A 24676-nucleotide genomic window follows, 5' to 3' on the forward strand; every position below is an offset into this window, starting at 1 on the left:
TTGTTAGTACTCCTCTCTACTTTGGAACTGGAACCTAGAACTGGGGCCTCTGCTCTGTCTTTACCCTGTAACTGCAGCTAAGGTTTTTTCTACCTTACAGTTGTAAGCTCTCCTTTCTACTCTAGAACTACACCCAAAAACTGGGCAATGGGCAATGGAGTTGCCAAACTGTGTCATGTCCTGCCTACACAGGGGTCACCTGCAGTCTCTTTTGTGCCAGTTGTCCAGTTCCTTTATTGTCTCTAGGCAGTGAGAGCTCCTGAAACTGTGGCTTCTACTGCTACTGTCTCTGCCACAGAATTCAAGGCCCACATCTGGTGTTGCTCTGTACTCTGTACTAGCCCCCACTCTAGTGTCACAGACCTTTCCTTCCGACCTTTCAAATTGTCTTGGCCTGGAAAAATGTCTCACACCGACATTTTTTTATCTATACTACTCCAGAATTCCATTTGATGCATTATTTTAAAGTTGGTGAGAAGGGAATATTGTGTGAGTTAATCTGGAATACTCCTTCTACTCTGCCATCTTGGTTCTGCCTCCTTTCCTTTCAGAGTATAAGGTTTTTCATAGGCCAAAACCATTCATTTTGCCTTAAATATTCTCATCTGGCTGAGTTGCTGAGATTCTTGTATATAGTAGCTCTTAATAATGATGATGACTTGATTGTTGTGAATCATTCTCTGCCTTGCTGTGGTTGATGTTCTAATTTATGAATTAAGCCCTCTATACCTTCCCTTCGCTCAGGAATCCCAAAAAACACTTGTATAATTTTTTTTTTAAATTTTGGATTTCATCACAAAAGATAAACTACATTTGTTTAAATATAGATTTTACTTTCCCCCTAAATTTAACATGTATTTGGAAAATATAGTCCCTTTTACATGTGGACATTGCATTAACTGAAAAGAGCAGGAAAGGTATATTTTATGTAATAAAATTATCAGAGATAATTCTGAGGACTTAAGAAAAAACCATTGCTTAGGTGATATACTGAGAAAACAGAGCATTGAATGATATGGGAATGGCTATAAAACATGGTCCATCAGTTCACTTACATTTGACTCTTTAGAGTTTTGAAGGATATAACTAAGAAACTATAAATCACAGAACTGTTTGTGGATGATGAGATGAGTAAATAAGGGTTGTTGAAAGGTGTATTATCTAAGGCTGCCCCCCCCCCCATTGTTGAGTTTTTCATTATAAGAAGTCAATAGTAGCTGAGGGAGGATAGAATGGAATGGAAGAAACCAATTACAAGAGAAGCAGCTCCAAGTTGAGGTAGTTGACTGGATCCAAACAGGTTCTATAACTGCTATTTTCATTGGAAGGTGAGAGATGAAAAGCAGAATCCTCCTGTGTTAAGAGTTGATTGGAGATGACGCTGGATGCAATGGGAAATCTTGACCTTTTTTAAGTAAAGGTCTTCAACAGGTCTCAGTTTGACTGAGGCAACACCCAATTGATGATTAAGGCTAGGTAAGAAGTGAGGCAGAGAACGGCCTTTACCTAGCCAAAAAAATCAGTTTGGGAGGGGAAGACCCTCATGATATCTGGCCAAAACAGAAACAGTTGCTATTTTCATTGACTCTGAGTCAACCAGGACCCAAACTATGACCAAGTGGGATTTGGTCTAGAATCTATTGTTGGTCATTTTGGGTTTGGGTTTAAGGCATGATCTTTAAGAAAAAAGGTTTCAGAGATCAAAATTTATATTCCTTTGGGCAGAGCACCTGCAGGTAAGGGTTTTTCTGACAAAAAAAAAAGGTCTGAAAAAGATTTTAGAGTGAAGGGGAAGATGGGGGGCTTGGGGGATCAGCAGAGGTTACATGTAAGCTTTACTCTCATCATAATTGGCTCCAAGAGGGAACAACATGTGAAAGGAATTATCATTTTCATATTAATCAATATGATATGTGTAACAAATATACTAATAATTTCTATTTCTCAGAGCTGCCTCTTCTGGCTAGGGAGTAAGAAACTCACAAAGCAGCTTGAAATGATCAATCAATTCTTGACCATACTCACAATCACTACATTCCTATGCCTATATACCTTAAGTGAAGCAAATTAAATACTGTAGAACCTGTTCCCATCACAGAACTTGGTTTCTGTGCCTCACCAAGTAATCACAATCCACAAGACTTGAAACAATCAACTTGAGAACTATTCCCACAGGACTCCAGAACACTTGTAATGTCCTGCTTTCATGGGCTTGTTGTGAGAAACCACTCAGGTCCTGGAACTGATTGTTTTGTAATCCACCTTCCCCACCTTTCCCACTGTGATATAAGTATATAAACTGTGTCTTTACTCCAGCATAAAGAGCATTCCTCTCTCTGAAAGCAATTAATTAAATTGCTACTTGTTTCCTGGCTCTCCTGTCTCTGGCCTGCTTTGTGCAGCTCTGGGTGTTCACAGGTTAGAGATTGGTCCTCTCCAGATTACATTTAAAATTCTATTAACACATATACACTCAGTTGGGTGCAGAAATCTATCTTATCATACAAGAAAGTAGGAGAGAATGAGGACAAGAGAAGGGAGGAGTAGAAGGAAGGGAGGGCAGATCGGAGGAGGTAAAAGTCAGAAGTTAAATATTCTTGAGGATGGACAGAGTGAAAGGGGAGAAAGAGTAGAATAAACAAGGAGGAAATAGGATGGAGTGAAATACATAGTAATCATTACTGTGGAAAAAAAATCTATAACAAGTTTCTCTGATAAAGACCTCATTTCTCAAATATATAGAAAACTGAGTCAAATTTATAGAAATAAGAACCATTCCTCAATTAACAAATAGTGAAAGGATAGGAACATGCAGTTTTCAGACAAAGTAATCAAAGCTATCTATAGTCGTATAAAAAATGCTCTAAATCACTATTGATTAGAGAAATGCAAATTAAAACAACTATGAATTACCACCAGACACCTATCAGATTGGATAACATGACAGAAAAAGACAAATGATGGGGTGCTTCAGTGCTTGGGCTTGGACCCCAATTCTGAAGCCACATTTCTCTTTAAAAATGACATTTTTATGTAGCCTTAGAACACTATCCTAGGCAGTTCCTCCCCAGCCTAAGAACAGCCTGCCCCAGCAAAAACTGTTATCTCTCTTCCTGCTACAGCAGCCAGCTGCACCTAAAGAATTCATTGGTTTGAACCAGCTGTGTACTAGCTGAACTGTACTGGGTCATGATGACATTTACCACTCCCTGACTAACCATATGTATACAAGACCTAGACATGCATATACTCCTTTATATTTATCTTGTCTAACAAGACATTGATGAGAAGTAGCCTGGTATTACTTAGTACTGATGGTTAGTTTACTTAGTGACATTTCAGACCTAAAACCACACCTCCATGTAGTCTTCCCACCTTGGGCTATTTCCTGATGAACTCTGGATAAAATACCTGCACAGTAGATACTAAAAGTGCATGTTCCTTTAAGAACTAATCACTCCTTAACCACTCCCTAATCTCCACCTGAATCACCTAGTCATCACACTTGGCACATGTTATATTATAGAATATACTATATAAACTTTACCTGTACCCCATTCAAATCACAGGTTCCCTAAGAACTCTTGCTCACTGAAAATCATAATAAATCATTGCCACCTTGACTTCAAGAATGCTCCATGAATTCATTCCAGGAGACCTGTCCTTGGTACTCCAGTCTTTGAGTATGGGGGTCTCACCCTGCTTCCAACCTTCATCAACAAATGTTAGAGCAGATGTGGAAAAATGAAAAGAGTAATGCCTTTTTGGTGAAGTTGTATACTGATTCAACCATTCTATAGAGCATTTTGGAACTATGCTCAAAGGGCTATAAAACCATGCATACCCCTTGTCCAAACAATACCACTACTATGTCTATGTTCCAGAGATGAAAATAAAAGGAAAAAGGACCTAAATGTACAAGAATGTTTGTAGCAGCTCTTTTAGTGGTAGCAAAGAATTGGAATTTGAGGGAATGCCTGTCATTTGGGGAATGGCTGAACAAGTTGTTGTATATGACTGTGATGGAATACTATTATGCTATAAAAAATGACAAGCAGATGTTCTAAGAAAAAACCTGGAAAGACCTATACGAACTAATGCAAAGTGAAATAAGCAGAACCACGAGAATAGTGTACACGGTAACTGCAATATTATATGACAAGCTACTGTGAATAACTTAGCTACTCTCAGTAATGCAGTGGTGCAAGATAATTCTGAAGGATTTATGATGAAAGGTTCTGTCCATCTCCAGAGAAAGAATTGGTGCACCCTGAATACCAAATGAAGTTACATTTTCTTTACTTTATGTTTCTTGGGTTTTTTTGATCTGTGTTTTCTTTTACAGCATGACGTAAATGAAAATGTGTTTTATATGACTATCTATACATGTATAGCCCATATCAAATTGCTTGCCTTCCTAATGAGAGGGGGAGGGGAGAAAATGAGAGAATTTGGAACTCAACATCTGAAGAAGAAAGAATGTAAAATTGTTTTTACATGTAATGGGGGGAAATAAAATATTAATTTTTATATAAAGGAAGCTTAATGGTATCATTCATGTTAGAAATATATTCATCTCTACAATCTTCTCCTCTGGGTAAGTTTGTCCTCAAACCTCCATTTGAAGAAGGATTCAAGTCAGCCAACCTTACTTCAAACCTAGTGTAGCCCATGATTCTCTGAACTCCTTCAGGACTCTGCCCTTCCTTCATCCCAGAAGCTTTTCAGCTCCCTTTTGTTCATTTTTTCCATAGGGATGCAAGTTCCTTGAGGTGAGGAATTATCTTAATTTTTGTTTGTTTGTATTCCCAGAGCTTAACACAGTGCCTAGCACGCAGCAGGCTCAGCGCTTAATGCTTCATTGATCTATGAATGTGACTGCTTTGTGTAAATGCAAAGTATACCTGTTTGGGTGAAGGATCTGTAGTTGATGAGTAGTATGAGTGTTGTAAATACCCATAAAGGGCTATTCCTAGGATTTTAAGGAGTTGTAGACATGTGACTGCCCCTCACAAAGCACTGTCCTGACCTGCCAGCATGGAAAGATGTTGTAAGTGAGTCAACCCCAGGTTAGGAAAAGAGCAATGTCCAAAAGAATTGGGGGGGTCAGTGCTACATACTTCCTATGCAGGGCTTACATATGAAATATGAGGGCAGCCTCTGATAAGTGTTATTTTTTAATGTGTATCTTTTTCCTACTTTCAAAGTTATATCTCATCTTAAGGGTATAATCTTTATTGGGAGGCACCCTGTATTAGGATATAAGATGCTACCAGAAAGGTCCTTATCACAGAAGTTAACAGGTAAAGGCATCTTTTCTATAGCATTTGTCAATTAATAGACTGTTAAAATTGCCACAATAATAGAGAGGAAAATTAACATTGATAGACATAGGAAATGTGGTCAATGTAATGCCCAATTTTGACTTCAGAGGACTGAAAGTAGGTAAGGGGGTGGCTCTCTCCTCTCTTCAGAGAGCTGGTGGAATGTGTCATATTTTGTCAGATATCTTCAATGGATTGCTTTGTTTTGTTTTGTTACAAGAATGCTTTGGGAAAAGCAAAGAGTCATTATTAAAAATTGATCAATTAACCAATTAACTGACAAGTATTTATTTAGTAAGTGCCTACTATGTGCCAGACATTGTGTAAAGTCTGGGGGTTAAAAGGACAAAAGCAAAATAGTTGCTACCTTCAAGTAGCTTATATTCTATCAAGTGAGACAATATGTACATGTATGTTATATGCAAAACATAAACAAAGTGAGAACACGTTAATAACAGAGGAGAGGCATGAGTAGCTGTAGGGATCAGGAAAGATTTAATATAGAAAATGGTGTTTGAACTGACTTCTGAAGGACACCAGAGATTCTAAGAAAGAAGTGACAGCAATGTAAAAAATGAGTAAAAATATTAATTGTGTCATAGACAGAACATCAAAACACTGTTGCTAAGATTCATTTCATGGGATGTTTAGCCTGGAGAAGAGATGGGTAAGTGGTACTTTAAGTTGTGTCTTAAAAGTATAAGAACGACTTTGAAAGAAGATACATGAAAATTATTTCTCATGTCTGAGTGTAGCAGTGTGTGTGCCCTCCTACATATGGAAAACTGAACAAAAATGAACTAATTTTTAAAAGACATTTTTGTTGAACATAAGAATAATTTATTGGCTCTCAAGACGATGAAACTTGGAAAAGTACTATGAAAAGAGATTATGGGATCCCTGGCTTAATAGTCTTCAAGAATCACCAACCATTTGTGCTAAATAATTTAGAGCCCTCTCATCATCCTGAGGAACTAGATATGATGATATTTCAAGGTCATACTGACTCATGATCCTAGGAGCAAGTATGGAGAAACTGGACCCTCGTTGAGAGTGTTATTGCTGTTCATTCATTTCAGCGGCATCCAAGTCTTCATGACCCCATTTGGAATTTTCTTGGAAAGATTTCCTTCTCCAGCTCATTTTACGGATGAGGAAACTGAGGCAAACAGGGTGAAATGACTTGCCCAAGGTCACACAGCTAGTAAGTGTCTGAGTCCAGATTATTTGAACTGACTCCAGGATGGTGATCTATCCACTGCACCACCTTGTTGCCCATCTAGGTGAGATGTGATCGCACAAAAGCCTGCTATTTTGGAAGCTATGTGATTTAATATTTCTATGGATCTGTGACCTTATTAATGTAGTAACCTCCAGTTTTGTAGACAGCAACCCATTCACCTTCTCATCCTGTGTGATTCTTATTCATGACCTTCCATAAATCTTACAAAGGGAGAACAACAAATGGGTTAGAGACCTTTCTATATCTATATATTCCTATATCTATATATATAATGTTAAGATCTCTTAACATTATATGGGTATGGCAAGCAGGCTTTACCTCTGATAATACTCACTTTTACTAGGTAGCCAACTCACCTCTTTTTCTAATATACATTTCTTTACTGATGTATTTTATTCTGCTTTTTAAATACAGTTCATCATTGGTAAGATGCCACAGCCTATTTACTCCTATCATTCATTTCCCCATTATCCTCTGGGTGACCTACAACTTTAACTCTATAGGATGGAGTTATTCATAAATACACAAAAATACATGTTTCATCAGAAATCAATTAGCAAATGTATTAAGTTCCCAACTCCTTCTACTTTTTGTGCCTTCTCTTTGTTAATCATTATTTATTTACTTTGTACATAGCTTGCTTTGTATATATTTGTTTGCATATTGGCTCCCCCATCAGATTTTAAACTCTTTGAGGGGAAGGGCTGTCTGTTGCTTCTTTTTGTATCTCCAATGCTTAGCATTGTGCCTGACACATATTAGGTGCTGAATAAATCTTTACTGATTGATTGCAGGATGTTAAGGGCTGAGGGTACTAATGCAAAAAGAAAAAAAAGAAACAGTCTCTACTCTCAAAGTACTTACACTCCAACAGAAGAATACTGATGTCAAAAAAGAGGAGCCTATGATTCAAAGTGTAAGATCTTTAAAAGCATAACACTTTCTCAAATGCAAATAATCCCCATTCATTTATAGGCTCAGTCCAGTGTCCATTTTCACTGTCTGTCCAGGACACTTGGAATGATGGATCAGCTCTGTGGGCTATTCATTCAGGAGTCTCGCAGAGTCTATGGAATAGGCATTCCATTATCAATTGAAATTATTTAAATTAGCTATGATTTAAGAAGGAAGAGGGTGAGACATTTTGACAGAAGAGAAAATTAATTACTATTATAAAACAGTGATCTGTGGTGTTGATTGTAATTTAAAGCACAGAGAGAAAGGTCAACTCTTCTTCTGGATTTTATTTGGCTTTAGTATAATTATGTTTAGGTAAAAAGAAATGAAACTCTTAATTGCAAGATAATGTCAGTACTTCAGAGAGCATCTCCCATCTAGGATAAAATATCACAATTACTATTTCATTAATTTCAAACTTTTATTGAATATAAATTATCTGAAAAGAAAAAATTATATACTAATATTTAAAGATGTTTGAAATTATTCAAATAATTAGAACTAGGTGCTTTTTTTAAAAAGGGAGAAAATAGTACTAGTACTCTCTGGTTTTCAGCTCTAATCCTAGTATGTTCAGATAAACACACCACATACGCATACGCATACACACACGTGTATATATATATATATATATATATATATATACGTGTGTGTGTGTGTGTGTGTGTGTGTGTGTGTGTGTGTGTGTGTGTATATATATGCATAGATAGATATACAGACAGACAGATAGATTGTGAAGCCCAGCTTTAAGAGAGGATAGATTGTCTTTTGTTTCTCCAAGAGTCAATCAAATCAATTCCATTTGGCCCCAACACAAAGAAATTAAAATTGTAGAAATGGAAAGGGTGCATTATCTATCCCCCTGTAACTATTAAACTATCACATATCTTATGGTAATTGTTAGGACTTTGCCCCTTCAGTCCTATGCATACCATGCCACCCCAGCTGTGAGGAAAATGGTTAGTCACATTCTGTTTACAGTGATTGATCTAATTCCAGAAGCATTCAACTTCTCTTGGCTTACAACTATCACTAGATAAGTAAAAAAAAATCTGAGTTTGAATGTTGAAAATTTTTTGAAAAAATCACTGAATGAAGCTGATTTCATCTTTACTATGCTTCTTCAATCTTTATGTATCTTTCAATCAGCCAACAGGTAGTTGTGCTCCCATGATAGGGGATACCAAGAAATAAAAGATAGAGTTCTTGCTCTCAAGTTTACAATCTATTTAGGAAATGGGCCATTCTTTAAATACTAGTAGCTCTTGTTTGAGACCAAATCTGGACCCTTATGGCCTTGAATTCAAATCTGGTAGGATTTTCAGCAGTACTTTATCTCTGACTCCCTCTCATTCAGTTCAGAACACTGGGAGTTCCTTAATTCGAGTCAAATATATTCACTCAGCTGCTCACTATATGGTAAATAGACTCAGGTAAGTAGTAGCGTTGAAAGATAAAACATTTGACTAAGTCAGAAGCTTATTGACCTTAAGAAAATATTAGTTCCCCAAATGATAAATGGTCAAAGGGTATGAATAGGCAGTTTTCAGGGGAAGAAATTAAAGATATCTATAATCCTATGAAAAAATGCTCTAAATCACTATTGATTAGAAAGATGTAAATCAAAACAACTCTGAGATACCACATCACCCCTATCAGATTGGCTAATGACAGAACAGGAAGATGATAAATGTTGCAGAAGATGTGGGAGAGTTGGAACACTAATTCATTGTTGGTGGAGCTGTGAGCTGATCCAACCATTCTGGAGAGCAATTTGGAGCTATGCCCAAAGGACTACAAAAATATACATACCCTTTGACCCAGCAATACCGCATCTGGGCCTGTGTCCCAAAGAGATCATAAAAATGGAAAAGGGTCCCCCATGTACAAAAATATTTACAGCAGCACTCTTTGAGATGACCGAAAGTGGAAATCAAGGAGATGCCCATCAATAGAGGAATGGCTGAGTAAATTATGGTATATGAATGTAATGGAATATTATTGTGCTATAAGAAATGATGAACAGGAAGACTTCAGAGAGGCCTGGGAAGACTTATATGATCTGATGCTGAGTGAAAGGAGTAGAACCAGGAGAACTCTGTACACAGTAACAAGCACAGTGTGCAAGGAATTTTTCTGGTAGACTTAGTCCTTCACAGCAATGCAAGGACCTAAAAAATTCTCAATGGACTTTTAAGGCAAAATACCTTCCACATTCAGAGAAGAACTATGGAATTCAATTGCAGAATGTAGCAGATCATCTTCTTTTATATTATGTTATGGTTTGTTATATGATTTCTCCCATTCATTTTAATTTTTCTATGCAACATGACTACAGTGAAAATGTATTTAATAGGAATGTATGTGTAGAACCTATATAAAACTGTATGCCATCTAGGGGAGGGAAAAGAGAGGGAGGAGGTAAGGAGGGGGAGGGAGGGAAAAAAATCTAAGGTAAATGATAGTGATTGTAGAACACTGAAAATAAAAAATTGATAAATAAAAGTAGTTTTAATAGAAAAAAAGAAAACATTAACATATATTTACTCAAAGAGGACAATGCTCTTCCATTTTCCCTTCCTCTTCCCCCTCCCAAATGCTGTATAGGGGATTCTTATTCAGTTATGAGTAGGACTAGATGATTTTTTTGTATCCTTTCCAATTCTGAGATTCTATGAGTTTGTGCTTCTGGTTAGTTTGAAAAATGAACTCATCAAAACTTACAATTCTAATAGAAAAGGCATGGGGAAAGTTTCTACAGGGGATGGAGATAAGGGAGTTGACCAGACAGCCCTTGCATACCTGCTTAAACTAGTGCTACTGGTGACTCACCTAGTCACTGTCATGTGCATAATTTCTCAGCTAATCTCTCCACAGTCACAAACCCAGCCAACTTGCTACAACTTTTCTATATTTCCTAGAGTCTCCTGACTGATTTTCTGTGCCATGGACATAAAATCATGAGATCATGGGAAATTGAGCTTTTCTTTTTTCTCTTCCAAAGAGTATTCATGTTCTATGCTGAAACATCCTGTGAATGTAGTTCTTTCAGACCTTATCTGATCCTGTTACACTTAAAAATGTAGCTAACGATACAAAGGAGTAAGTGACAAGTATCAAATGCTTAGTATAGACAGTAAGTCCTATCGGAGTTACTAGGGGGAAGCAAATATTTCTTCTAAGGATGTTTAGGGAAGATTTTACAGGGAAGGTAGTAATTGATCTGCTTAAAGCATTTATTTTTAAGTGTCTGCTATGTACAAGCCCTATGTAGACTACTTGTTTCAAAGATGAAAAACCACTTGCACTAAGGAACTTGCAATTTAATAGAGGAGATAAGAAACATGGTTTGCTAGGTGGCCCAGTGGATAGAGTGCCAGGCCTGGAGTCAGGAAGACTTATCTTCCTGAACTGAAATTTGACCTCAGACAAGTACTAACTCTGTGACCCTGGTCAGGTCACTTAACTCTATTTGCCTCAGTTTCCCCATTTGTAAAATGAACTGGAGAAGGAAATGGCAAACCACTCTAGTATCAAGAAAACCCCAAATGGGGTCACAGTCAGATACAACTGAAACGATTAAAGAAGACACATTGTGGGGTTCCTAGTGGGGAAAAGCCACAAAAACTTAAACTCTGTGAAAGGTGGAAGCCTGAAGTTGGTGACCTGATAAAACTCATAACTTAGCTACTGAATACATTGAAGCATAACTTAAGACATTATGACCTATGAAAGCCAAAATAAAAATATTGTGACTGGTACATGATCAATACACAAACTTACATTTGGGCGTAACATTGACTTAACACCCAAGCTCATTACTAAGCAGAAAACCAAAAATATCTACCAATCAGTAGTGATGCACTCTCTAGCTCCTCCTCTCTTTGCCTGTTTTCTGCAATTATTATAGGATTTTGTGAGGTTCTTTGCAGGACCCCACTGAACTCTCTGCTTGCTGTTTTGTAAGTACTCATAATGATTCATTAAACTACTTCTGTAATCAATCTGGAGATACTTGGCATCTTCCTTTGGTATCAAAAAAACACCCCATGGTTATGAGAGAGGTACATGGTTCTCCAGTCAGGGGAATTCTGGACCTTCCACACACATATAAATTCTGCTTTTAGGTAGCAGTCATATCATATCTAAAGTTCTACTTTTATATAATCTTCTATGCTGATGACGGGAGGTCTTATTTCTCAGGTACTTCCTCTCTACTCACCCAATTTCCAAATATTTCCACAAAGAAAACACTCAGGACACTTCTAGGAAACAAAAATTTTAACTTTTGTTCATTTAATCCAGGAGTTCTTAACCTTTTTGCATCATGGTCTTTTTTTGACAGTCTAGTGAAACCTATCAATCCCTTCTCAGAACAATGTTCTTAAATAAATAAGTCAGTAAGCTTTTGTTAACATATTGTACTGAGTGCTAGATAAAATTTTAAAAAAACAAAGATTACAAAGGAAATTGATTGTATTGAAATACACAGTTATCACACTATTTTAATAAAACAAGTTCACAGACACAAGGTTAAAACACCTAATTTAGTCTGAATGACAACAATAAACTTAGCTCATGTTTATTTAAAAATTTACATTTTTATAAAGCATTTTCCTCACAATAATTCAGGGGCTATAGATGAAAGCTATTGCTACTGACTAGAAAATCTTGCTCCTATCATTAATCAGTATTTAGAGGAGGCAGATAGGATAATGGGGAAAGCACTAATTTTATAGTCAGAAAACCTTAGTTTGTATTTCAGCTCTGCCACATACAAACTATGGGACCCTTGGTGAGTTTCTCTATGCTTCCTTTTATGAATTCAAAAAATGGGTTTAATACACCTTGCACTATCTATCCTGCAGGTTTGTTGTGATGAAAGGGTACCATAAACCTTAAAGAGCTATATAGAGGCAAGTTGTTATTATTTTTACTTATGTTGGCTGAATTCACCTAATAACTACATTTTCTACCATACAAAATTATCCTGAGTGTTTTCTTGGTGGTAAAAAACAAACAAACACAACAAAACACTGGAGAGCTGGGCTAACAGCAGAGAAGTAAGTATCAGATTCAAGGAGATTCCAAAATGATCATAGAGCTTAGAAATGGAAAGGACTTTAGGATCAACGTAGAACAACCTTCTCATTTTAAACAAGAGAAAATGAACTGTGAGAGCTGAAGTGACTTACTCATAAAGTTGTCACACAAATGATAAATGGCAGAGCTGGCATTCCAACCCACATAGGTCTTTGTATTGTAAATCCAGTACTTTTTCCTATGCCACACTGTGTCTGGCACATAGTGTGTGTCCTGAAAACAGGGATGATGAACTTATTGCTTAGAACATAATTTCCCCTCATTTTTCTTTGAAGTATAGTACCTGTATTGCCCACTGCTCTCTCTTAAAATAGTCTCCAGGTCCATAAGCTGACACTTGAAATGAAACCTTAGATAAGTTGCCTAAATAGCCCATCCTCATCTCTGCTGGCAGGTTTTCTAGCTTAGTTCTGAGATCCCAGATTAATAACAATGTATGTCTTAGGGAACAAAAAGCATAATACATCATTTCTTAAAAGCTCCTCAACTAGGTAAGTTAGTGCTTAACTCCCTACCGATACCCAGCTTTTCAACAGCATCCAGTAAGAGCCTGTGTTCTTGCCCCACAAATCACCTGATACATGAGAAAACGATGGAGGAATTTAATTAGCCAAGGAATGTGCAAAGCTTTGACAATTCAGATTTCATCAACTATCAGGGGTTGGGGTGGCAGGGAAGAGAAAAAAAATCTTAACAGTTGTTTGACTCAGATTTGTTCTGTGGAAATAGATCATTGCACATGCATCAATTTTTTTATTTGGGTAGCTCTTGGGTAAATCTCATTAAATATATTTCATTTTTTCAGAAGTCCACTTTACCGAGGATTCATTCAGTTTAAAGAGCCAGTTGCAAATGAATACATAAATTCTGCCTCAAAAGCAACAAAAATGACAAGATGGCTGTGGTGTTCATTTTGGGGAAGAGAATCAGACATTCTGAGTGTTGCTTTTTTCACTTTTATATATGTTCTAAGATTCCTGAAGGATTTTCAGAAATTGAGCTTTCACTTACTTTATAAAAGGTTGGACTTATGATCAGTATATTAATTAAACTACATCATGCTGTTTTCATACTCTTCAGTTGGTTATAATATTTTCTTATAAATAAAAATCATTTCTTATGAAAAGTTGGGAAGCAACTTGGCGTAGTGCTTAAAGGGATGGTTTTGGAGTCAGTAAGACTTAGATTGAAGTCTTACTTCTTAGTGGGCAAGTAACTACAGGAACTCTCTTAATATTTGAAGCTACAGAGGAGATGTAGATTTGCTTGATTGTAAAAGTTTTCATACCAGGAGTTTGTGGATTATGGAGAGGAAATAAGCATTTATAGGGTACACACTATGTACCAAGCACTGTTCTAAGAACTTTACAAATATCTCACTTTATTCTCACAACAACCCTGTAAGGTAGGTGCTATTATTATCACCATTTTACAGTAGAGGAAACTGAGGCAAACAGATTTAAGTGTCTTTCTCAGGGTCACCCAGATTTAAGTGTCTGAGACCAGATATGACCTCAGGTGTTCCTGAATTCAGGCCCAGCTCTCTATCTGCTGTCCTACCTAGCTGCTTCAGGGTGCTTCCCTGTACCAACAGAATCACATACATGGTTTTGCGTGACTTCATGCAGACATTGCTTTGAATTGCTACTAGTTTCAAATGACAGACATAACAATGAACATCATCGCCATGGGCTTGGATCCATGGTTCCCAGACTCTACTCTGATATTTGTATAGCAATGGTCATAAGACTGAACATCCCAATGTACTAAAACAAAAACCAGTTTACTCTGTAGCAATAATGCACCTCTTTCCCCGAGCCTATTAAAAAACAAAACAAAATAAAACCAAAAACAAACACGGACAGTTGTAGCCTGAACAAGCTGATGGTCAGACCAACAGAGTAGAAATAAGAAATGCAAGAACATTGGGTCTTCTAATTTATACCCTTCTGCCAGTCCATTATTTCTTGCTTATGGAAAATTTTCAAGTGCTTCTTCCAGACCTTTTTTCAGAAGTAATACCTCATGCTGCTCAATTTTGAATGATAGAATCCAAGAGCAAAGGAAAGATGCATGCCAATTGGTTGCATTTTAGAATCTGAGTCCAGTTTCACTTAGAATAATCCCAAGGTTATATATAGCACTTGGAATTTTTTTCCTGGAATGTTGTTAGTCTAATGGGACACTGCAGATGATACCTGCCAAGCCTACAACTCACACTTCTACAAAAAATACTATTTATTAAAGGAAAATAAGAGAATCTGTAAAACAGATTTAGTCTTTGTCTCCCTGATTTCTGAACATGCATAAACCAAACCTTTAGAGGTTTGACACTGACATTATTAGCCTCATTTGCTTGATCCCATTTTATTATTTTAACAGTTGAAGTATTAAACATATACAAACTACCTTCTAGAGAGTTTTGAAATTTTGTGGGACATTCTTCAGTATTTATTTCCAATACAAATGCTCTGTATGGCTGTATGTATGGAGATTTCTCTCCAAAGCTCTCCTTTTTTCAGTTTTCTTTCATCTGATTACATAAGGGGAAAAAAACCTCAATTAGGTACTAATCAAAAAGGATCTTTTTACCAGGAATCTATATCTTAAGGAATTTAGTGACCTTTGTTCAGGATCACCTACACATTGAACTGGAGGTGTATTGCTAAGAAGCTAGAAAGCCAGGGAATATTTATAGAAGAGATTCTTAATTTGGGATGCATGGACTAGATTTTAAGAGGTGCATGAATTTGAATGGGAAAATTACATCTTTATTTCAACATAATTGGTTACCTTTGTAATCCTTATTTTATGCATTTAAAAACATTTTCCTTAGAAGGGATAGACTACCAAAGGGATCCATGGCACAACTTAGTTTAGGCATAGAGGTCACAAGTATACCCTGAACCAGATTAAAATATAATTGGAAAAAATAAAATTATTTGACAAAATAAATAAAAAATACAATGGAACATAGATAATGTTTACATGTGGTTTTTCTATGTCAGCGTATCAACTGGAATCCTTATCTATGATTTAGTGCCTCTTTACTTCTATTTGAATTTGATACCACTAGTCTTGGGAAAAGGTGGGGTGTCAGGGATCCAACCTCTAACAAGTCAGGGGTGGGGTAACAGGGTTGGTTAGTTGGTTGGTTGTTGCTCTTCATTTTCGAAGAGGATCAAAATGATATCACCATGATAAAGTGAAGTTTCAGTGGGTCCAACTGTGACTGATCAGATCAATATGAGCTTGGAATGCTCTATCACAGGTTGAGTACAGATAGTTCATATGAATTTTTGAGGTGGATACTCCAAATTTGCACATCCTGCATTTACTTTGTGTTGTCTCAATTCTGCTTTGCTCATAGAGCACAGCCCCCTTTCTGATGTGGGCACCCATGCTGAGCAGTCCTGTGCCAGTGTCTCCCATGTTGCACAGTCAAATCCAAAGTTCTTGAGAGAGACATTGAAAGTGTCCTTGTAATGCTTCTTCTGATCACCTTGTGATCACCTGCCCCATGTGAGTTCTCCATAAAATAGTCTTTTTGGCAAGCATACATTTTGCATTCAAACAATGTGGCCAGCCCATCAGAGTTGCACTCTCTGAAGCATAGTTTGAATGCTTGACAGTTCAGTTCGAGCAAGGTACCTTATCCTGCCAGGTGATCCTCAGAATCATCCTAAGACAGTTCAGATGAAAATGATTCAGTTTCCTGGCAGAACACTGGTAGACTGTCCATGTTTCATGAGTATACAACGAGGTCAACACAATGGCTCTGTAGACCTTCAGTTTGGTAGCCAGTCTAATACGTCTTCACTCCTAAACTTTTTTTTGAAACCTCCCAAACACTGAGCTAGCTCTGCCAATGTGTGCATCAACCTCATTGTCAACATGTACATCCTTACAAAGTACACTATCAAGGCAAGTGAACATATTCACAGTATCCAAAACTTCTCCATTTGTTATAATCGATGGTTCCATGTATGGATGGTGTGGTAGTGGCTGATGGAGCACCTTTGTTTTCCTGGTGTTAATTATTAGGCCAAAATTAGCACAGGCAGCAGAGAATTGATCCATACTTGGTTGCACCTCAGCTTCAGAGGCTGCATTGAGTGCACAATCATCTGCAAACAGAAAATCATGCACCAGCACTCCCTCCAATTTGGTCTTGGCTTGTAGCCTTTTCAAATTGAAGAGCTTACCATCAGTGCAGTAGTTGACCTTGATGCCATGTTCATCTTCATTAAAAGCATTTGACAACATGGCTGAAAACATCACGCTAAAAAGCATGAGAGCAAGCACACAGTCCTGTTTCACTCCAGCAAGCTGGTATGCCTGCCAAAAGGAGTGAATGATAGGCTCATGACATGCAATTGCCACTCACAGGAAAATGCCATGCCACCATCATCAGTGCCTATGCTCCCACCATGATGAACCCTGATGAGGTCAAATAAAAATTTTATGAAGACCTAGAGACCCTTATCATCAATGTGCCAAAAGAAGACAAGCTTATAACAGGGTAGGGATGGGAGAGACAAAGAGGTGTTCTGAAGGTGTTTATGAAGGGCCATAAAGGTTGACCCAGAGGTGGGGACCAGTATGCTCTTATTAAAGCTTTTAGTAGTTCATATGCTTCAGTGAGGATGTCTAACATTTGTTAGTAACATCAAACACTCAGAGACAAAGTCTGACAGTTAACAAAAGGAAATGATGTACTAAAATCTTAATTGGATTTGTCCTCATCTTCTATATCTATAAACCCATCTGCTCCAATCAGAAAACATAATATCTAATTGAAAAGATAACAGATTCCAGAGTCTGTTTCCTATTTTTATGATAATACCTTACTTTTACAATATTTTTATGTTTTTCAGATCATGTTCATATTCATTTTATTCCTTACCCTTCTCAACAGCTCTGTGAAGTACATAGGGCGAGTTTTATAGTTCCCAACTTATAGATGAGGAAATTGAGGCTCAAAGAGCTTAATTAAGCTCTAGGGGCAAGCTTAGATTTAAGGATGCTTGATTTCTGAATTCAGGGCTCTTGCTTCTTATGAAGACAGCTAGGTGATATGGTGGATAGAGTACAGGAGCTGAGGCAGGAAGACTTTTGTTCAATTTCTTTTTCAGACATTTACTAGCTGCGTGACCTAGGAAAGTTGCTTAACTTCTGCCTGCCTCAGTTTCCTCATCTGTAAAAATAAGGATAATAATATCACCTACTGCCCCGGGTTGTTGGGAAGATAAAAGGAGATGCTATATAAATGCTAGCTATCATCATCATTACCATCATTATTACACACTATCTTTTGATTATACACACCATGATTTCTGTTGCTCTATTTTGATAGACTTGAAGGGACCCCTCCCCCCAAGTTAAAAAAAAACACAAGGACTACTGGGTCTGATTAGGAACTGTGGAGGTAAAAACATCTGTATTTTGTTTTCTGCTTTCTTATCTCACTTTCCCAAAGGGTTTAAATCAGGGAGTCTCTTTTCAGTTTACATGAGGTAAGAGATTTTGGATACATGAAAGCCTGTGAAAATACTTGGCAGGGGGAAGCAAGCAAGGTCAAAAATAAACATTTTGAGTAATGTCCTGGCACTCACCACCTAAGAAAGAGAATCCAGACTATATAATCTGTTAAGTGCTTTCAATTCATTATTGTATTTGTTTATCTATCGTATTAGTCTAATGGGACTTCAATAATCTTGTGATGTAGATGTTTCTTATAATCTCTAATATACAGATGAGAAAACTGAGACTTAGAGAAGCTGAGGGATTTCCTCATGGCCATATAACTAGTGTTGGAAACAAGATTTGAACCCATGTTCTTCCTCACTCCAAGTTTATCTTTCTTTGCCACACCATGCCTCCTGGTATCATTATGATGCTTACGTGCTGGCTCATTTTAGTCTGATCCTGTGATTTCGTATGAAGAACTACTAATGAGGAATCTCCCTTTACTAACGTAGATGATCAGCATAGCAATAGCTGAAGGAATTAGAGAATTACCTTGGGGTACTGAGAGGTTATACAATTAGTATGAGTCAAAAGCAGAACTTGAATCCAGGTCTTTCTGTCTATAATTCTGGCTCTCTACTCATTATCCCATGTTATTTCTCCTCCTGTTAAAAAACCACAAACAAATTTGCTCCATTTCTAATGTTGTCATCCTTCTTGTCTAATTTATGGAGCTCATTTGGGTATCATGCCAAGCTTTCTGTGGACTTCTTTTCACTTTCATCATTTTTCACTGTTCTATTAGACAACACTGCTTGCAACCTTCCACTATCCTCCTCCATAATGTTTTCACAAATAAGTTACTTTTCATAAAAAGCTGCAACCCTTGGCCATCACATCAGCTTGACAAGGACAGCCAGTGTTTGCTGGCTGTCATGGTTTCTAGGTTCTTTTTGTCTTCTCATTGTTGCATCACATTAGTGAAACTTTTGCAGAAAATGGAGATAATCAAGGTTAATATCTTTGCTTATTTAAATAGGCAAGATCATGAAGCTATTGTAATTGCTCAGTGTCCTCTCTCACCTTTATTCTTCTGGTTTGATGTTGATTTTGAGCTTTATTCTAGCTAATCAATGGCCTGATTGCACATAGAAGTCTGATTCTGATGTGACTCTCACAATAGTAATTAGTCATTTACCTCCTGTTAAAATGTAGTGAATTTCATATTATGTGAAGGTATACTATTGAAATATAGTTCAAGAGTAAGAAATGAGAGACTATAGAATTATTGCCTATATGGAAGCTTCATGCCTGTATATCATTAATACCTTCTTCAAGGAAATAATTGGAAGGGACTGAACATAATAAGTGGATGTGGAGTCATTCCTCAATCAGCACTCAGATGACTGAGTTCTTTGAACAAAGACAAAAACTAATGAATAGTTAGAAAAAAGGAATAAAAATGAGAAAAGGCTAGAACATGCAATTAAAAGAACTCCAATCTGATTTACATATATGGAACTAACACCAAAATTTAGCAAATGGATAATAGAAATTACATTAACATCAACTATAAAAATTTTGCATCAAAGTTTAATCAGTGAAAATCATTTGCCAGAATGAGATCAAAAGAACCTTGAAAAAGCTCATTAGCCATTCAATATTTGATTTACTTGCCACATCAAAAGATGATAGTCCAGGACAGTCCTGGTTTAAAATATAAACTTGATCATAAAAATTTCATATAAAAAGATTGTTGAAGACCATGAACATTATTGCTTCAAAAGTCAGTGACATATAATAGGGAGAGAAAATAGTTTTCAGAAAGTTTGGTGAGGGAACAACTATGAAAAATCATCTTGAAAGCACTTAAGAATGAAATTAGAAGGAGAAAAAAATGAAAGATTGAAAATATCTGCAAAGATTTATATCACAAATTCTTTTTACCAAAAGAGAGATGCATGGTAGGTATTAGTAGACTATGACACATTACAGGTAAGAAATTATGAAGAAATGTGGCAGCATATGTGACCAAAGAAATGTATGAGTAGAAAAAAAAGATGTGTTGGTCTCATAGCAAGAACGAGGGGCAGTTTTTGGATAGGCTCTGTGCTCCTTTGGTATCCTTACAATGTCAAGTGAAAGTGAAAAAGGCCCCCAGAATGCTTCCTTAGCCTCCCCCACCTTCACTGCTGGGGACTTTCTAATTAAGCCGTACACACCTTCCCTCCCCCTTTTTCAGTGATATTCTGTGTGTTGTCTTCCCACGTTGGGTTGTAAGCTTACAGTAGGGGTTTAATTAACAATTATTGACTGGTTGCCTACTAAATTCTCTGGGGCAATTAATCATTCAGCCAATCTGTCATAGTTTATTAAATGATTGCTATGCACTGGAAATACAAAGACAGGAAAACAAAAAAAGGATCCATTGCCCTGTTCTCAAGGAGCTCACATTCTAATGGGGGAGACAACATGAAGAAAAGATAAGCATTTACATATAAGACATATACAGTGTAAATTGAAAGTTATCTCATTAGGAAGGGACTAGCCATGAGGAAGGTTGAGGAAGACCTCCTGTAGAAGAAGGGATGTGAGTGGAATATTAAAGGAGATCAAGGAAGGGATCAGGAAATGGAGGCGAGGAGGAGAGAGAGTATTCTCACATGGGGAACAGCCAATGAAATTCAAGATATGGTGTTGGGAGGCAAAGTGTCATGTTCAAAGAACATTTGGCCTACGGAGTTCTGTCACAGAGTACATGGAAGAGAGTAAAGCAGAAGGAGACTTGAAAGGTGGGTAGGATCCAGATTGTAAAAAAAAAATTTAAATGACAAATAAAGGATTTTATATTAGATCCTGGGAATCACTGAAGTTTGACTAGGGAAGTGACATGCTCAGACTCATACTTCAGGAAAACCACTTTGGCATCTAAATGGAGGATGGGTTGGAATAAGATAAAACTTGAAGCAGAGAGATCAATTAAAAAGAAATTGTGATAGTCCAGGCAAAAGGTTATGAGGATCTGAACTAGGGTGTGACTCTGTGACTGGAGACGGGAACATTTAAGAGAGATGTTGTAAAGAGAGAAACGAGATTTGAAAACACACTGGCTATGTGGGATAAATGCAAATAAAGAGTCAAAGATGACACCAAGTCAGGCATGTTGCAAGTGAGGGTACCTGGAAGGATGTTGGTGCCATGTGGGGAAGTTAATTAATTTGTCAACTGTTCTAACCAGCATCTAACCTATGGATGGCAGGAGCTGAACAAAGCAGGCTGAAGGCAGGACAGTCAGGGATTAAATAGAACCTTGATTTCAAAGTGAAGGAAACATCTTGCAAGCAAGAAGATACATGTACCAAGACACTGCCCCTAGCGGGGAGGCCCAATTTAGAGTGGCTGAGCCTTGATTTATATACTTGTGTCTAGACAAAGACAGCGTGATGTAGTCACAGTAGTGAGGCATAAGAGTAATAGTGATGCAAGGTTGTCTAGTGACAAAGAGTCCATTCATAGCAGGGTTTCTGGGCTTGTTGGTGCTTGCTCAAGCTCAGGGACCATCAGTTCCAGAAGGTAAGTGCAAAGGATTGTTGTTATGCCAAATAGAGCACAACTTGCTTGCTAGGCCTTAGCTCTGAAAAGCAGGGTATTTCCTAATATTTTGCCATTTCTCCCTTTTGGTCAAAGGGAGGGTGTTTGAAAGAACCCCTACTCTTCTGGACAATAAAGAAGAGGCAGGTATAAGCCAAAATTCCATGAGAGACCAGTTGGATCAGGACAAGATTTTCCCCAGGAGGTTAGTTCCTTGAGAGGGCCTATCACGAAGGAGTGTCCCAGATGTCATTGTTAGCCATTGTCTGCTTGCAAGCAGAAAAGATATGTGGGTCAAGAATGTAGAGGAAAAATAATGCCATCACAAGGGCCTTGGTGGTGGGGCACACAACAGAAGGGAAAAGAAAAAAAACTGGAACAGTATACTCAGCCTTTATCCAGAGTCAGCTATCTCATCTAGCTGTTTCTGAGTCTGTACTAGACAAATCTTGAGATCCCTGGAGGGTTCTGCCATTCACTCAAGATCATGGCCTTTCTTCAGATGATCCCAGAGTACACACCCATAGGTTTGGCAACTGTGGGAGTCATCAGAATGATGTGGTAGGGACCCTTAGAAAAAATGATTGATTGATTAGTATCGGGGTCAGTTTTCAAATAAGAAAACTCCCTGCATCAGTCTTTGAATCTGAGTTTCTAGTCAGCAAATATAGGTCCTCAGTTAAGCATCTCTAAACAACATGTAGAGATGGTCCAGTTTCCCAGTAAAGCAGTACTAGGTTCAAACAATGCAATAAAGTTTTCTTGTAATCATTATTACATAAAGTCAAATATACATCAAACTACTTAGAGGACTCACAGTGAACTAGTTTTGAGAAGGGAGATTTACATGTCACCAAGGTAACCAAAAAAATTTAAACATAAACCATGCAAAGTGATACAATAATGATCATCAGTGTTAAGTAACATCGTCTCCTTGTATCTTAGTAACCCATTCTCAATATCCATTTAATCAGCGCATTTTGAGTCCCAGATGTTTCATGTAATTATCTGGGCCCTAGATATCTCTCCTTGGACAATAGACTTTATCCTCAAGAGAGCTCTGAAAGGGGCTCTGCTTCTCTGGTTCCAAATCTAGAAATTCTTAGATGACTCTAACTTTATATAATTTAGGGCAATCTCTTAAATTTGGTTCCCCAATTTTGAAACTTTAGAGAATTTTAGTTTGTATAACTTATTACTAAAACATACTTAACACCTGAATTTCCATGACAGACAAATTTGGAAGCCAATCACATAATCCTGTTGCTTTCTCAAAATTTACTATTCCATTTATTTAGAAAACTTTTACATTATATCTTTGTCTTATTACTTTTTCTAGTCATCTCCCCTTCAGGGGGATATATATAATATATATATATTGTATTATATAATGTATTATAATTGTAAGTCCTTCATACTTGCATCCTATTACAGTAACTCAGAGATGTTCCAGTATCAATCTATTTTTAATAGATTTAGTATTGTACTTGTAAAACTTCTTGATTATAGAAATTTGCTATTAAAGGAAAAAGAGGGACATAATTATAAATTTCAGTCCCAAGAATTTTTACCTTAAATAACAAAATTTCACTAATCACAACTTAGGGCTTGAATATCTTTGCTGATGTTTCCCCAACAGTTAACATTTCATTTATCCTTTACTAATAAATTAAAACTACCCATATTCTGGGCTTCAGACATATAGCAAATACCTGATAATTGACTCATCGTTAATATGTTGAAGCTACATCATTAAACCACCCTATACACTTTCATAATAGCCAAGAATTTTAAATGAAAATTTGCTATTATATGTTATCTGTTTTATAACAAAATATACCTCATTAAGTATTTAAATTTTCAAATATCTATTTTTATCACATCCTTTTAAAAGCCAAATTTATGTGTAAGAGCATCTAGATTAAAAAGTTGTTTTGTCTAACAGCATTTCTGTTACAATCATCTCTCAAATTTCACAATAAAGGAGAATTTAGAAATATAATAATAACACAAACAATATCATGTATTTAAAACATGAAACAAAACTTCAGATGACATCAATTGCATTTCCAAATTATCCCACATAATCAGTAATCTTATTACCTTTGGCATTTTAAACCCACTTTTAGAGTTATTAGGAATGGGAAAATTATGTTCAATTAAAGCAATAATAATATAGTATTTAACATATGTGTAATCAAAAGGGATTACATAGACTGCTCAGCACTTTTACTTTAGATACAATGATACACACTAAAACAAGCTTAATAGGCAATTAAGTTTTATTACTACAAATAGTGCAAGTTAGTAAGTGTATGTACTATATGTATACACTTATAAACAACAGATAGTAGTTAAGACAGAATAGAAAAAGAAAAAGTATACTTCACCAGTCAAATCTGAACTCCAACACTTTGGCTACTGGGGAGGCTGAAAGGGGAGAAGCAGTTGGCAAAAGTCCTGGTTGGGAGAGCAGAAGTGGGAGTCCCCACTTTTTGGAGCAAAAGACCTCCAAAGATCCATCTCTCAGTCTCTTTATACATGTAATTTCAGGGAAAAGAGGACCATTAGAACAAAGAAGGAACTCTGGCCAAAAGTTCCAGCTATTGACTTTGATGTATGTGCCCAAGGACTGGTTAGGTCCTTGGACACATTCCTCCCTTAAGGAGTTTTATGACTCTTAAGATAAAGGTCTCTTCACCTTGGCTACATGCTTCATTAATTCTGCTGCTTCCGCTGGCACTCCCAGTTAAGCATATCAACTTTAAGTTACATTCCTTATGTTAGGTCATGTGGCAGTCATGCAAGGGGCTAGGGAGAATCTTCCTCAATTTCCTCACAATAAGCCAGTCACATTGTTAAGCACTTTACAATCATTATATTATTTTGTTATCACAACAACTCTTACTATTTTTCTCTTTACAGATCAGAAAACTGGGACAGAGATAAGATAACTTGTCTAAAATTACATATCTAATAAATTTCTGCA

Source organism: Notamacropus eugenii, chromosome 5 (genome assembly GCF_028372415.1).
Source record: "Notamacropus eugenii isolate mMacEug1 chromosome 5, mMacEug1.pri_v2, whole genome shotgun sequence".
NCBI lineage: Eukaryota > Metazoa > Chordata > Mammalia > Diprotodontia > Macropodidae > Notamacropus > Notamacropus eugenii.